Source organism: Bos mutus, chromosome 1 (genome assembly GCF_027580195.1).
Source record: "Bos mutus isolate GX-2022 chromosome 1, NWIPB_WYAK_1.1, whole genome shotgun sequence".
In the NCBI taxonomy this organism is placed as follows: domain Eukaryota; kingdom Metazoa; phylum Chordata; class Mammalia; order Artiodactyla; family Bovidae; genus Bos; species Bos mutus.
Genome location: NC_091617.1, coordinates 86,961,418 through 86,975,584, shown reverse-complemented (window position 1 = coordinate 86,975,584; position 14,167 = coordinate 86,961,418). Strand labels below are relative to the sequence as shown.

The window sequence follows — 14,167 nt, the reverse complement described above, 5'->3', positions numbered from 1 at the left end:
TGATGCTGAATCTGATGCTCTAATACTTTGGCTACCTGATGCAAAGAGCCGATTCATTGGAAAAGACCCTGATGCTGGAAAAAATTGAGGGCACAAGAAGGGAGCAACAGAGGATCAGATGGTTGGATGGCATCACTGATTCATTGGACATGAGTTTGAGCACACTACGGGAGATACTGAAAGACAGGGAAGTCTGGGTAGATGCAGTCCATGGGGTCACAAAGAGTTGGACATGACTTAGCAATTGCCAAATTCAGACTTAAAATGAAGAAAGTAGGGAAAACCACTAGACCATTCAGGTATGACCTAAATCAAATCCCTTACAATTATACAATGGAAGTGAGAAATAGATTCAAGGGATTAGATCTGAGTGCCTGATGAACAGAGTGCCTGATGAACTGTGGACGGAGGTTCGTGATGACAGGGATCAAGACCATCCTCAAGAAAAAGAAATGCAAAGAAGCAAAATGGCTGTCTGAGGAGGCCTTGCAAAAAGCTGTGAAAAGAAGAGACGCAAAAAGCAAAGGAGAAAAGGAAAGATATACCCATTTGAATGCAGAGTTCCAAAGAATATCAAGGAGAGTTAAGAAAGCCTTCCTTAGTGATCAATGTAAAGAAATAGAGGGAAACAATAGAATGGGAAAGACTAGAGATCTCCTCAAGAAAATTAGATACCAAGGGAATATTTCATGCAAAGATGGACTCAATAAAGGACAGAAATGGTATGGACCTAACAGAAGCAGAAGATACTAAGAAGAGGTGGCAAGAATACACAGAAGAACTATACAAAAAAGATCTTCATGACCCAGATAATCATGATGGTGTGATCACTGACCTAGAGCCAGACATCGTGGAATGTGAAGTCAAGTGGGCCTTAGGAAGCATCACTATGAACAAAGCTAGTGGAGGCTATGGAATCCCAGTTGAGCTATTTCAAATCCTGAAAGATGATGATATGAAAGTGCTGCCCTCAATATGCCAGCAAATTTGGGGAACTCTGCAGTGGCAACAGGACTGGAAAAGGTCAGTTTTCATTCCAATCCCGAAGAAAGGCAATGCCAAAGAATGCTGAAACTACTGCACAGTTGCACTCATCTCACATGCTGGTAAAGTAATGCTCAAGATTCTCCAAGCCAGGCTTCAATAATATGTGAACTGTGAACTTCCAGATAGATGTTCAAGCTGGTTTTAGAAAAGGCAGAGGAACCAGAGATCAAATTGCCAACATCCACTGGATCATCAAAAAAGCAAGAGAGTTCCAGAAAAACATCTATTTCTGCTTATTGACTATGCCAAAGCCTTTGACTATGTGGATCACAATAAACTGTGGAAAATTCTGAAAGAGATGGGAATACCAGACCACCTGACCTGCCTCTTGAGAAATCTGTATGCAGGTCAGGAAGCAACAGTTAGAACTGGACATGGAACAACAGACTGGTTCCAAATAGGAAAAGGAGTACATCAAGGCTGTATGTTGTCACCCTGTTTATTTAACTTATATGCAGAGTACATCATGAGAAACGCTGGTCTGGAAGAAGCACGATCTGGAATCAAGAGTGCAGGGAGAAATGTCTAACCTCAGATATGCAGATGACACCACCCTTATGGCAGAAAGTGAAGAAGAACTAAAGAGCCTCTTGATGAAAGTGAAAGAGGAGAGTGAAAAAGTTGGCTTACTTCCCATTTATTTGCTGCTATAGTCCTTCCGTGATATGAGCAGGTATATGCATGGGATAAAACAATACTGGGCCCTTGTAAATGGAGGTAAAGTTGCCATTTCATCTCTTCTCCATGGTCTAGACATTGCTTCCCTGTCTAAATGTCCTGTGTAAGTAGAAGTGAATTTCTTCATGGAGTTACTACTGTTGAATTGATATAAGACTGTTGCTGTTGTTTTATATAGCACTAAGGGTCGTACCTCTGCATTGGTCATCTTACATGGGGCAGAAGATTTCATGTGTGATGAGATGGAGTGCTCCTTACACGATGCCCTTTGTATGGTGAAGAGAGTTTTGGAGTCAAAGTCTGTGGTCCCAGGTCGGGCTGCTGTATAGGCAGCCCTTGAGAACTACGCGACCAGCGTGGGCTCCCGGGAACAACTTGCTATTGTGGAGTTTGCAAGATCTCTTCTTGTTATTCCTAATACTCTGGCAGTTAATGCTGCCCAAGACTCCACAGATCTGGTTGCAAAATTAAGAGCTTTTCATAATGAGGCTCAGATTAACCCAGAACGAAAAAATCTAAAATGGATTGGTCTTGACTTGGTCAATGGTAAACTCTGTGACAACAAACAAGCAGGGGTGTTTGAACCAACCATAGTTAAGTGCTTGAAATTTGCAACTGAACCTGCAATTACCATTCTTCGAATTGATGATCTTATTAAATTAACACCCAGAAAGCAAAGATGATAAGCATGGAGGTTATGAAGATGCTGTTCACTCTGGAGCCCTTGATGACTGATCTGTTTTATTTATAACAACATTAGATGCAGCTTGCTTGTATCTCAAATATTACACATTAAAGTGCAACAGGTGCTGGAAAAAAAAAATTGGCTTAAAGTTCAACATTCAGAAAATTAAGATCATGGCATCTGGTCCCATCACTTCATGGCAAATAGATTCGGAAACAGTGACAGAATTTATTTTGGGGGTGGGGGGGCTCCAAAATCACTGCAGATGGTGACTGCAGCCATGAAATTAAAAGATACTTGCTCCTTGGAAGAAAAGTTATGACCAACCTAGACAACATATTAAAAAGCAGAGACATTACTTTGCCAACAAAGGTCCGTCTAGTCAGGGCTATGGTTTTTTCCAGTAATCATGCATGGATGTGAGAGTGGACTATAAAGAAAGCTCAGTGTAGAACAATTGATGCTTTTGAACTGTGGTTTTGGAGAAGACTCTTGAGAGTCCCTTGGACTCCAAGGAGATCCAGCAAGTCCATCCTGAAGGAAATCAGTCCTGAATATTCATTGGAAAGACTGATGTTGGAGCTGAAACTTGAATACTTTGGCCACCTGATGCGAAGAACTGACTTAATTTGAAAAGACCCTGATGTTGGGAAAGATTGAAGGTAGGAGAAGGGGACGACAGAGGATGAGATGGTTGGATGGCATCACTGATTCAGTGGACATGAGTTTGAGTAAACTCCGGGAGTCGGTGATGGACAGGAAAGCCTGGTGTGCTGCAGTCCATGGGGTTGCAAAGAGTCGGGCATGACTGAGCGACTGAATTGAACTAAACTGAACTAGCAACTGAACAACAACAAGATGAAGTTAAAGTTTATGTTCCAGTTTAACCTTAATCTTGCAGTTTAAGAAATAGAGGTTTAAATATGCTATTTATGTTCTATAATAGATGCTGTTGTGCTGAATTTTCACCACATCAGGATTCTCCATCAAGGTATCCATTCTTCTAATAATTGTTATTGGGCACATACACATAAGTCTCTGTTGATATCTCCTATAGTGGCTCTCTTTAACCTAGGAACTTTCCCTTATCTCTCCACAGTAAACTTTGCAGTCATTCCTTTTCTTGAGATAATAGTACTCCCTAGTGAAGTTTTAGAATTTTAGCTAAGTTCCCTTTTTCAAACTTTCTTTTATCTCCCTCTGTGCATTTATTTTAATTTCAGCAAAATTAACTAATGAATCATAATGTGCGAAGCAGTTGTTTGATAATAATTTAATGACTTATGTTAAATAGTCAGTTTTAAAGGTTTTGTCAGTTGAAACAGATTTTAAAAGTGCTTTAAATTTTGAATTATATGGTAATTTATTGTTTTAACTTTATGTGTCAGGCAGTTGACTGGTGACATACTAAGCAGCAATGAATAAAATGGAAATATTCTTCTTACTGATCCCTTATGTTGCCGTTTATACACAGTCACACCCACTTCAGTTTGTCATTCTCATTGCTCTCGTTTTAAAGTACAGTAACTGATTTCCCAGGTACTTGAAACATTGTACTGTATCAAGTATAAATGAATAGTAAATGTTTGAAAGAGCAAAGTGAAACACATCTACTAATATAATCCATCATTAAATGGACTCTAAGATATCTTACCTATATGGTGTTGGCTGAAAAATCGAGTTTTTAAAAAACAAATCTGTGCTTACATGACTCCACATTGTTGCTGCTGTCATTCGTAGGACTACTTGTCTTTACATCTTGACTAGGGGATGCTTGTGCTGAAATTAAGCTGCCTTCTCTCTGATTGCACACTGGAAGATCTGTATTCCTTTGCTTGCCAGACAGCTCTCCTGCATTACTCCAAATCTTTTTTTAGTGAAGTAGCCTTTATACTAGAGAGCAAATACTTCAGTATCTGATAAATTACTACTAACTTGGTTAATAATTGCTTGCAGGGGAGTTTCTCTGCGTTACTAGTGTAATACTAAAGTATTCTGTTATTGCCAGAAAATGGACCAGATGGCAAGCAGTTACACCAGAGTATAGTATTATTGTTTGGTCTTTAACATTGAAAAAGGACACTTTTAAAATCAAGTTTCTACTGTATTTCATGTCTTCCATCCAGTGTTGTAGCATTCCTCTTGAACTGTACTGTTATCTGTAGATAGATTTGGGTAGTATTCACTAAACAAATAATACCTATCTTACTTTTTTTAGAGTCTAGTTTGAAGAAAATGGAACATATTTGCAAGTAGCTCTCTCTGGATTTATTTGATTAAGTTTGGTAAAATGAGAGACTTTTTGTTTTGGCCAATAAATTTGGCATGTGGAATAAGCAGATTAAAAATAGACATTATATGATCATCTTAAGTGAAATTTAATGAAATAGAAGTCAGTGCCCTTTGCATTCTATGCTCTGTATCTATTTGTAAGAATGCCAGTAATATATCAATAAGTATGGTATAAAAGTAAGAATGCTTGAAGAGATTGTAGTAGTGGCCTCCAAGAAAGGTGATCAGTTCAAGGACAAAGGGTGGGATGTGATATTGGGACAAAAGGATAATAGCTAGCATAGATAAATAGCTAGACAAAAATGGCAGGGACCTGTGTATTGATATGACAACCAAGATTATGCAGTACATCTTCAGTCAGATTTTCCCAGTGTAATCTAAATCAAATCTAAATTAAAAACTAAAATATGTTTTCATGACACTGTATTGTACTGATGCTTAATTTTGTAATACAAACATTGGGGAGTATGCCTTGAGATGAATGAAGCTAAAGGTAAGGTCTTCCTAGTATTTTTAGTAAAAGTTCATTAAATTATACCTATTTCCACAGAATATATGCTAAAATTAGAATGACAGCCGAAGACTAGTTCTGGTCCCTGTGTAAGATTGATACACATATGCAAGAAGTACTCCATAGTTTTATGTTAATGTTTTTATTTGATTGACTTACCAGCAGGCCCTTTTCCTGCCATAAAGGAAATTGGCAGAGTCCATTTGTACTTTCTCCTTAGCCTGTGAGTACTAGCAGAATCGCCACCATGATCGTTGCAGTGCATGCTAGACCTTGTCATTTGATTTTGAAAACAGTCCTTGCAACAGCCAGTTATAGCAATGATATATAAATATATGCTTTGTTCGTCATTTGTGCATGGTAGTATATGAGAACAGACACAGATACCATAGCTGAAGTTTTATGACACTGCATAAAACTCAGGAGATTGAGAAATCCATTGGAAACTGTAGACCATGATAAAGCTTTATGATTGGCCACTCATTCTCTCTTGTAGACAAGTTTGGGCTTGTGACAGATAGTATAAATCTGTAAAATTTGAATAAATTTTGAGTTGACCAAAAATGAAAATAATGCTGTGCAGAGATTTTCAATGAGATATATCTGGAAGCATTTAGGTGAATATATTGTATGCTAATATCCCCAGTCAAAATTGCTAGCTCCATCTTTATTGGATCAAACTAGAGTGAGAATTTACTATTTGGGGATTTAGGTTTCTCTCTCTCTCTCTCTTTCTCTGTGGACACAAAGAGCTTCCCTGGTGGCTCAGACAATAAAGAATCTGCCTGCTGTTCATTCTTGATAAAGAGAAGAAAAGACAAAGAGGAACAGTGTGAAGCAGATGTTTTCCAGAAGTTCATCCATCCTCACCCGTAGTAGCAGGAGAACTTGAAAGACTGTTGAGATATTTAAAGCTATGGAAAGTCTTGTGAAGGCATTATGCTAAACCAGAGAGAAACAAAAATGAAAGAGGAAAAGCCAGTTGATAAACTTTAAAAAGAGAAGTTCTCATTCCTGATGACTTATGGAAACATCTTGCCTTCAGCTTATTACAGGTCTTTAAAAAGAATCAAGTCAACACTAGAAGACACATTGCTAGTGTTACCTTTTACTAGATGTTTTAATTTGATTAAGATGTTTACTCAGGACATCCTTAAACTCTTTACTGAATTTCTCTGGATGGGCCCTGGATGATGTACTCTTGTCTCTTCAAAAGACTATATCCGAGTCCTGGATAGGTGTTAGCTTCATTAGAATAATAAAGAGTGAAGTTATTTTTGGTAAAGCACCCAGGCTTTTGAGAGGAAAATGGCCCTTTTATACTTTTCGAAGTGAACCCATCAATCAGGAAAGGAATGGTATGTAGTTAGCATCATCATCCAAATAACGCCAAGTAATAAACAGATTGTCTTCCTTAAATATATGGGACGTGAATCTCATTTGAAAAGGGAAATTAGAGTCTGTGGCCATACCACCCTGAATGTGTCTGATCTCAGCTGAAAAGGGAAATTAAAAAGTACTGTGAGCCCCATTTTTTGGTTATCATCAGTAGTAAGTTTGGTTATAAACTTTGACTTGGTGTAAAAGATTAAACTTTTAGGACCTTTTCTCTTCATCTTTCATGGGCTAAAATTTTTGCTTCATAGAAAATTGCAGTAACATTTCTAGAACCCCTCCATATTTTGCATTTTCTTATAGTGGGTCATGCTTCCTTACTGGGCTGGTCTCTTCACTGATCTCATATTGGTTGAATTTTCATGGAGGCATTCGTGCATGATTAGGCTTCTATTTTCACTGTTGTGTTGGAGTATACTCTAAACCCTTAAATGCAGATATAGCTGTCAAACTTAAGTATCATAGAGCTGTTTCTCTCTTTATATAAAAGATACTACTTTTTAGCCATTTTTCAAGGAAAGTATCTTTTTTTCTCATTAAAAAAAAAATCACCCTGTATATTGTACCAAATTTCCTTTAAATATTGCTTCTGTGAACTAAATAGGATCTTAATAAATGTTCATGAGCTGTATTGTTGGGTTTTAACCCAAAGGATCACCATCATCCCTGCTTATTTCCAGTCAATTCAGATATGATTAAAAGGCATTTATTTTAGCATGAAGAGAAATTTGATAGTATAGTCTATTTCATTCCTCTTCAAAAAGCCAAAAATATTTGTTATCATGAGTTGCATTTTTATTTCTATTATTCATTGCAATTTTCCCCTTTTCTTTAAATAAGAAAACCAATATAATTTCATGTATAAACTTAAAGAAGTAGATTTTACAAATAATGTATAGTATAATTCTAAAATAACAGTTTTTTCTATCTCCATCTGCTTTTTTAGAATAATCTCTTGTGTTTTGTCATTGTTGGAATGTGTCAGATGACCATTTGATGCTTATGCTCTGCTGAGAGTGTACAGACTGAGTTAAACAGATACAGGCTTCATCCTTTAGGGGTTTCATGTTTGAATAAGAATACAGAGACAAATATAAAGATGAGGACAGAGACATCTGTTCAGATACCAAATATATCAATAAAATTATTCTGCATCAAAAAATATTTTTTAAAATATCTATCATCTTCTTACACTAGACCTGCAACAATAAAGTTCTGTCCCTTTCTGGATATGGCATTGATAGCACTGATCTTATAGATAAAAGAGAGGGAAACTTTATTGAATTTTTATGTTCTAAGCACTATGCTAAGGATTTTTTAACATGTATTATCTTATTATTTAATTATTACAACATCACTATGAGGTAGTAACCTCTTTTTTTTTTTTTTTTTTTTCACTTGGTGCTAATAAGGAACTGCCCAAAATTTCCTGAGGAAGTCTTAGTAATTGCAGAGTTCTCCATAAGGTCAGTAATGCTGAGGGTGTTGGAGTAGTGATCTGAACCAAAGCAAAACCTTCAGTTTAGACCATTTCTGCTCTGCTGTTAAAACAGCATATATGTTCTCTTTGCTACTAAATACTGAATAATAGCATAATTGAAAAAATGTGGAGGTTTCTAAAATGTTTCTGGTCCCTTCGTTCCTCATTTGCTACAGGTGTTAAGATGTTAAGGCTCCAGTCACAGTTAGATTCTCTTTGTGGAACGGTTAGCTTTGCTCTTCCCTTTGGGCAGGAGGAGGCACCCCTAATGCTGTCCACCTGTTTTACCAGTGCTTGCTGTTAGTCACAAGGTAGCCTGGTTAATAAAGAGGAATCAAAGAATTAGAATTTACTGTTTTCTACAACTAGAAAAACAAGGCAAACTATTAATGTATTTTTTATTTGAAGTATTAGTCATTCTTGTAGTTCTACATTTCAGAATCGTAATTTAACCACATACGGCTATCTTCATCTGAAAAGTAAGTGGGATTTATAGAGTTACCTGATTTGCAGTTTACTTCTGACTGCCTGCTGCTTGTTTTATGTGAAGCTATGATAATCTGTTTTGACTTCATCACAAAGATAAGAAAAATATTTCCTGGAAAGCTACGTCACTATGGAATCATTTGTCCTATTAAACTGTGTGTTACTATGAAACATCTCTTATTGTATTTTCCACATTGTTTAAGTATGTTTACTTCATAATCTTGTCCTTCTGATTTTCACCTCTGTTAGTTAATATTTAGTTCCTTTTAAGCTTAAATTTTAAGCAATTTTAATTTATCCTGTCACACTAAAATTTGAATTTTTGTAAGTTCAGATTAGGGAAATTAGTACTATATTTTGAGATTTGTTATGTTTTCTTCATTTACCTGTATAAAATTTGAAAATTCATAATTCAATAATCTGAGATCAAATTCTTAGATTTCAAGATTTATTAATCTGTATTTCACCTTATTAATGCCTTTTATGCCTCTCACACTGGATTCTTTTAACCACTTTAAAGTTCTTGTTCATTTTTATTGATAATCAGAAGTCTATATCAGTATAGATATTCTTGACCTAGATGATGTCATTATTTTAAAAATCCATTAGCAAAACCCTTCCTAAACCTGTTTGTGGACCTTATGTTAGGGAATGATTATCTTATATAATGGACTTCCCTGGTAGCTCAATCGGTAAGGAATTCGCCTGCAGTGTGGGAGACCTAGGTTCGATCCCAGGAAGACCTGGGATCTTCCCCTGGATTGGGAAGATCCCCTGGAGAAGGAAACAGATACCCACTCCAGTATTCTGGCCTGAAGAATTCTCTGGTAGCCCAGACAGTGAAAAATATGCCTGCAATGTAGGAGACCTGGGTTCAATCCCTGGGTTGGGAAGATACCCTGAAGAAGGGCATGGCAACCCATTCCAATATTCTGTCCTGGAAAATCCCCATGGACAGAGGAGCCTGGCAGGCTGCAGTCCATGGGGTCACAGAGTCGGACACGACTGAGCGACTAAGCACATCTTATATAATGCATTAAACCTCTGAAATGTAGTGTTAAAACACCTTTTTTATAGCACTACACATTTAATACTGAAAATGAATTGCATTCTCTTCTAAAGGAATTTAAATTTTCTATATCCTGGTCATGAGAACTTGATTTTCCAACCTGATTTTCTCTTAATCACTAAAAGAATGTTAGATCTGTTTTCTCATGATCTGCATATAAAGGTCAATGAAGGATAGCCCTTTGAAAGAAATGGATTATGTGCATCCTTCCAGAGCTAGTGTATATTACAGCTGTGCCTTTGGACTCACTTCAACAACAGTTCAGTGACTCTTAGAGGAAGAGAATTTTAGAGGCCCTAACTGGGACTCAGAATAATTGTACTAAAAGACACTTGCTTCCCATGCCTGCATAACCTCTGCAGTGAAATGTTTAAAATTATTCTTCTTATCCCTCAAATCCAATTGGTCTCTCAGTGCTTTTGATTTTCCTTTACAAGGTATCTTCATCTGTCTCTTTTTTGCTTTTTACTAATTGCTACCACTTTTTTGTTCAGGCCCTTGTTACATTTTCCTTGGGATAATTTCAACATATTAGTTTTCCTGCTTACTCATTTATGCTCTAGGATTATAGTGGCCCAAATAAAAACCCTATCCTGGAAAAGTTCACAGTCTTATCAGGAAGTCTAACGTGGATGTAGATAATTTTAATAATAACATATTAAGGTACAATTACAGAAATACATGTAAGAAGCTGACTAACATTAAGAAAGGAAGTAGTTAACTCTGGAAGTAAATATTAAAGAGAGTAATCAGACCATGGAATTATTGAGATTTTGGTCATGTTTCTGTAGCAAGTGTAGAGGCAAGTTTTTGCTCTCTTGTTCTAAATAAAGATTCATTTATAATTTTTTTAAAACAGAAGAGCATAAAATTTCCAGTTTATGAGCAAATAGATGCAGCTGAGATGCAACTTTGGCAACTGAGTTAGCCACAAAACTAATGTTTCTCTATTGACTTATCTGAGAATGGGGTGAAAAATATCTTGTCAGTATATGTCTAAGTAGATACACATTTGTTAATGTGTTAGTTAAATCAGATAACATGTTAAATCTATCAGTTATAAAAAATGTAAAACCTTTGGTCACTCAGCATTTATGAAGCTTCTGTATTTGTGGGACATGTATATATATCTATAAAATACAAGGTGCCTGTTGTAGCAAATTGTGGCTGTGTGGGCTTCTCAGGTGGCTCGGTGGTAAAGAATCCACCTGCCAAATTAGAGCCACAGGAGATGTGGGTTCAATCCCTGGGTTGAAAAGATTCCCTGAAGAAGGAAATGGCAACCCACTCCAGTATTGTTGCCTGGGAAATCCCATGGGCAGAGGAGCCTGGCAGGCCACAATCCAGGGACTTACAAAGAATCAGACACAACTGAGCGACCAAGCACACGTAAGGTGATTAAGCTACAGTAGAGTCAGTATAGATATCCCCTAAATTTTCAAGTGTATACTTCAAGATAGCTTTCTTTTTTTTTTTAACTTTTTATTTTGTATTGGGGTATAGACGGTTAACAATGTTGTGATAGTTTCAGGTGAACAGCAGAGGGACTCAGCCAACATATACATGTATCCATTCTCCCCCAAACCCTTCTCCTATCCAGGCTGACCACAGCATTGAATAGAGTTCCATATACAGTGGATCCTTGTTGGTTATCCATTTAAAGTATAACAGTGTGTACATGTCCATTCCAAAGTCCCTAACTGTCTCTTCCCACTGACAAGCAGAATTTTGTTCTTGAAGTCTGTCTCTTTCAGTTTTGTAAGTTCATTTGTATCATTTCTTTTTCAATTCCACGTATAAGAGATGTCACACAGTATTTCTCCTTCTCTGACTTAACTTCACTCAGTATGACATTCTCTCGGTCTGTCCATCTTGCTGCGAATGGCATTATTTCATTCTTTTTTTTATTTTTTTTTTATTTTTAAACTTTACATAATTGTATTAGTTTTGCCAAATATCAAAATGAATCCACCACAGGTATACATGTGTTCCCCATCCTGAACCCTCCACCCCCCTCCCTCCCCATACCATCTCTCTGGGTCGTCCCAGTGCACTAGCCCCAAGCATCCAGTATCGTGCATCAAACCTGGACTGGCAACTCGTTTCATACATGATATTTTACATGTTTCAATGTCATTCTCCCAATATTTCATTCTTTTTAATGTCTGAGTGATATTCCATTGTACATATGTACCACATCTTCTTTATCCATTTCTCTGTCGATGGACATTTAGGTTGCTTCCATGCCTTGGCTATCGGCTGGTGTTAACAGTGCTGCAATGAACATTGGGGTGCATGTATCCTTTTATATCATGCTTTTCTCTGGATATATGCCCAGGAGTGGGATTGCAGGGTCATATGGTAGCTCTCTCTCTAGTTTCTTAAGGAACCTCTATACTGTTCTACAAAATGACTCTACCAACAAAAATAGCTTCCTTATTTTTAGTGATTTTCTGATGCAGATGTAACATTGATATTTTAGAAATAAATAATTTTTAGACATACTTCTGAAATTAAAATTTAAAATATATAAGATATGCTTTATATATATTTTAAGTTAGAAAGTCTCTGCTATCTTAGCCAGTGTATATAGACTTATAATCCACAGTTAACAGTTATCTGTACTCTGCCTTACAATATTGACTGTAGAGGATTGTACTAGATGTTAGTTGCTGCATTTCGAGGTGAATATTATCAAAGAATACATCCAGTGATGGCAAAGAAGACAACAAGCTATCTCACTTGAATTATGGTTAAAGGAATTGGGGTTAAAAGAACTAGGGAAAATTTTTAGTCTTTGTCAATATGTGAAGAGATAGAAGGCAGACTATTGGAATAAAGAAGTGTAAAAATAACAACCTTTAGGAATAACTTTAGAGGTGCTTCACAAAAACTTCTATATCAGATAGGTGAGCACCCAACACTGAAAATTGCTACTGAACTTTAATTAGGTGACTTATAAGGTACTTTAGTGTTTTAAGATTTTAACTTGACTGGCTTAACATTTGGAGAAAGAAATGGCAACCCGCTCCAGTACTCTTGCCTGGAGAATCCCATGGAGGGAAGAGCCTGGTAGGCTACAGTCCACGGGGTCGCAAAGAATCGGACATAACATTAATCTCTTTGTTTTCAAAATATTTAGATTGAAAGTGTGGGATTGAGGTTGCAAAGGCAGAGTTGGGATGACTTATTAGCCAGTGTACATTTAGAAAATTCTCTAGTTGATATCAAGTAATTCTGACATGTTTTCAGAGGTAGCAGACTTTTTCTGTAAAAGGCCAGATAGTAAATATTTTAGATTTTGCAGGCCACATGGTCTCTGTAGCACCTGCTCAACTCTACTGTTTTTGTGTAAAAGCATCATTGATGGTACATAAACATGGTTTCTTGGCTGTGTTTCAGTTGAACTTTATTTAAAAAAAGCAGGTGGTTAGCTGGGTTTAGCCTGTGGGCCATAGTTGGACAACTCTTGCCTTAATTGATAAAATCTGGAAATACCATTCTAATATAAATGGAGAAAGGCTTTCAGTTAAGGAGTTAAAAACCAAATTGTCAAAATGTCATTGTCTTTTTGGCTGGAAGAGTGCACGTCTGGTGTTCCAAATACTGAATTGCCCATTGAATTAAGAAACGTTTTGCTATAAAAGTCAAGGGACAATGGAGAGTCTGAGACTGTTTTCTGTTGTTCATTTCTGCTGCATATTTTGTCCTTAAAGGTGTGTTTTTACACTTTGGTTTACTGTTTATTTGATTATATCATTTATTTGAAAACAAAACTTTTAAGAAACCTGAATTTAAAAATCATGAAAAAATGTCATGGTATTCTTTTGTTCAAAATACTTAGAGACTCCCTTTTACTTAGAGTATACTACATAGAATTCAAACCCCTTCACTTGGAGTCTGTCCTCTTTTCTTGTGCCCCTGTGTGTCTCTCAGTCTCTTCATTATCACATATCCTGCCTATCCCCATGCATTTCATACTCAAGTAGTAAAAAAAGTCAAACTTGTATTGCTGGTAAAGGCTGCATTGTTTTCATGGTCTTTGCACATACACTTTTATACCTGTCTAAAACTCCCTTTTCACCTATCTGCCCCAGGTCCAAGCCACTTCTCTGCAAAATCCCTATTAATCTGTAATGCTGTACATAAACTTCCCTGGTGCCTTCCCTAGCCTCCTCAGGCAGTTGGAGATTTCTTGTGACTTTTCCAAAGTTCCTCTTCTGCCATATAACAATTTTCCATTGTTAAAGTTGTTCCTGGGTCTTGTTTTTCCCCAACAAACTCAACAACCAAAGAGAAAGCATGTATTTACCATTGTTTTCATACTATTTAACGTAGAACCTGGCACAAACAAGTATTTCTCCAAAAAGGGTGATTAAGCCAGGGATTCCTTACACCTAAGCTGTAAATAGCCATACTAATTAAATAGGGATACACGGGGTCTGGGGAACAAGCCACAGTTGCAAAAATCCCAGCATCTGAGCCACTCGATACTGTTCGAAATTCGTCTTTGAGTCTTGCAGT

The 14,167-nt window shown here is 36.8% G+C and overlaps 1 protein-coding gene and 1 non-coding gene across 3 annotated transcripts in view; both read left to right on the top strand.

The window, feature by feature from the left end:
* PIK3CA (phosphatidylinositol-4,5-bisphosphate 3-kinase catalytic subunit alpha) overlaps window positions 1-14,167 on the top strand; it is a 93,058-nt gene that overhangs the window by 37,874 nt on the left and 41,017 nt on the right. The window contains exon 1 of one of the 2 annotated variants that reach the window (XM_070372986.1): window positions 3,383-3,401. The exons of the other annotated variant lie outside the window; for it this stretch is intronic. The gene's annotated coding sequence lies outside the window, so the exon portion shown is untranslated. Of the gene's footprint in view, window positions 1-3,382; window positions 3,402-14,167 lie in introns of those variants that run through there. 2 annotated transcript variants of the gene reach the window in all.
* LOC138989489 (small nucleolar RNA SNORA20) lies at window positions 1,677-1,806 on the top strand. The gene has a single exon (XR_011465789.1). It is a non-coding gene; the product is annotated as a small nucleolar RNA SNORA20 (small nucleolar RNA).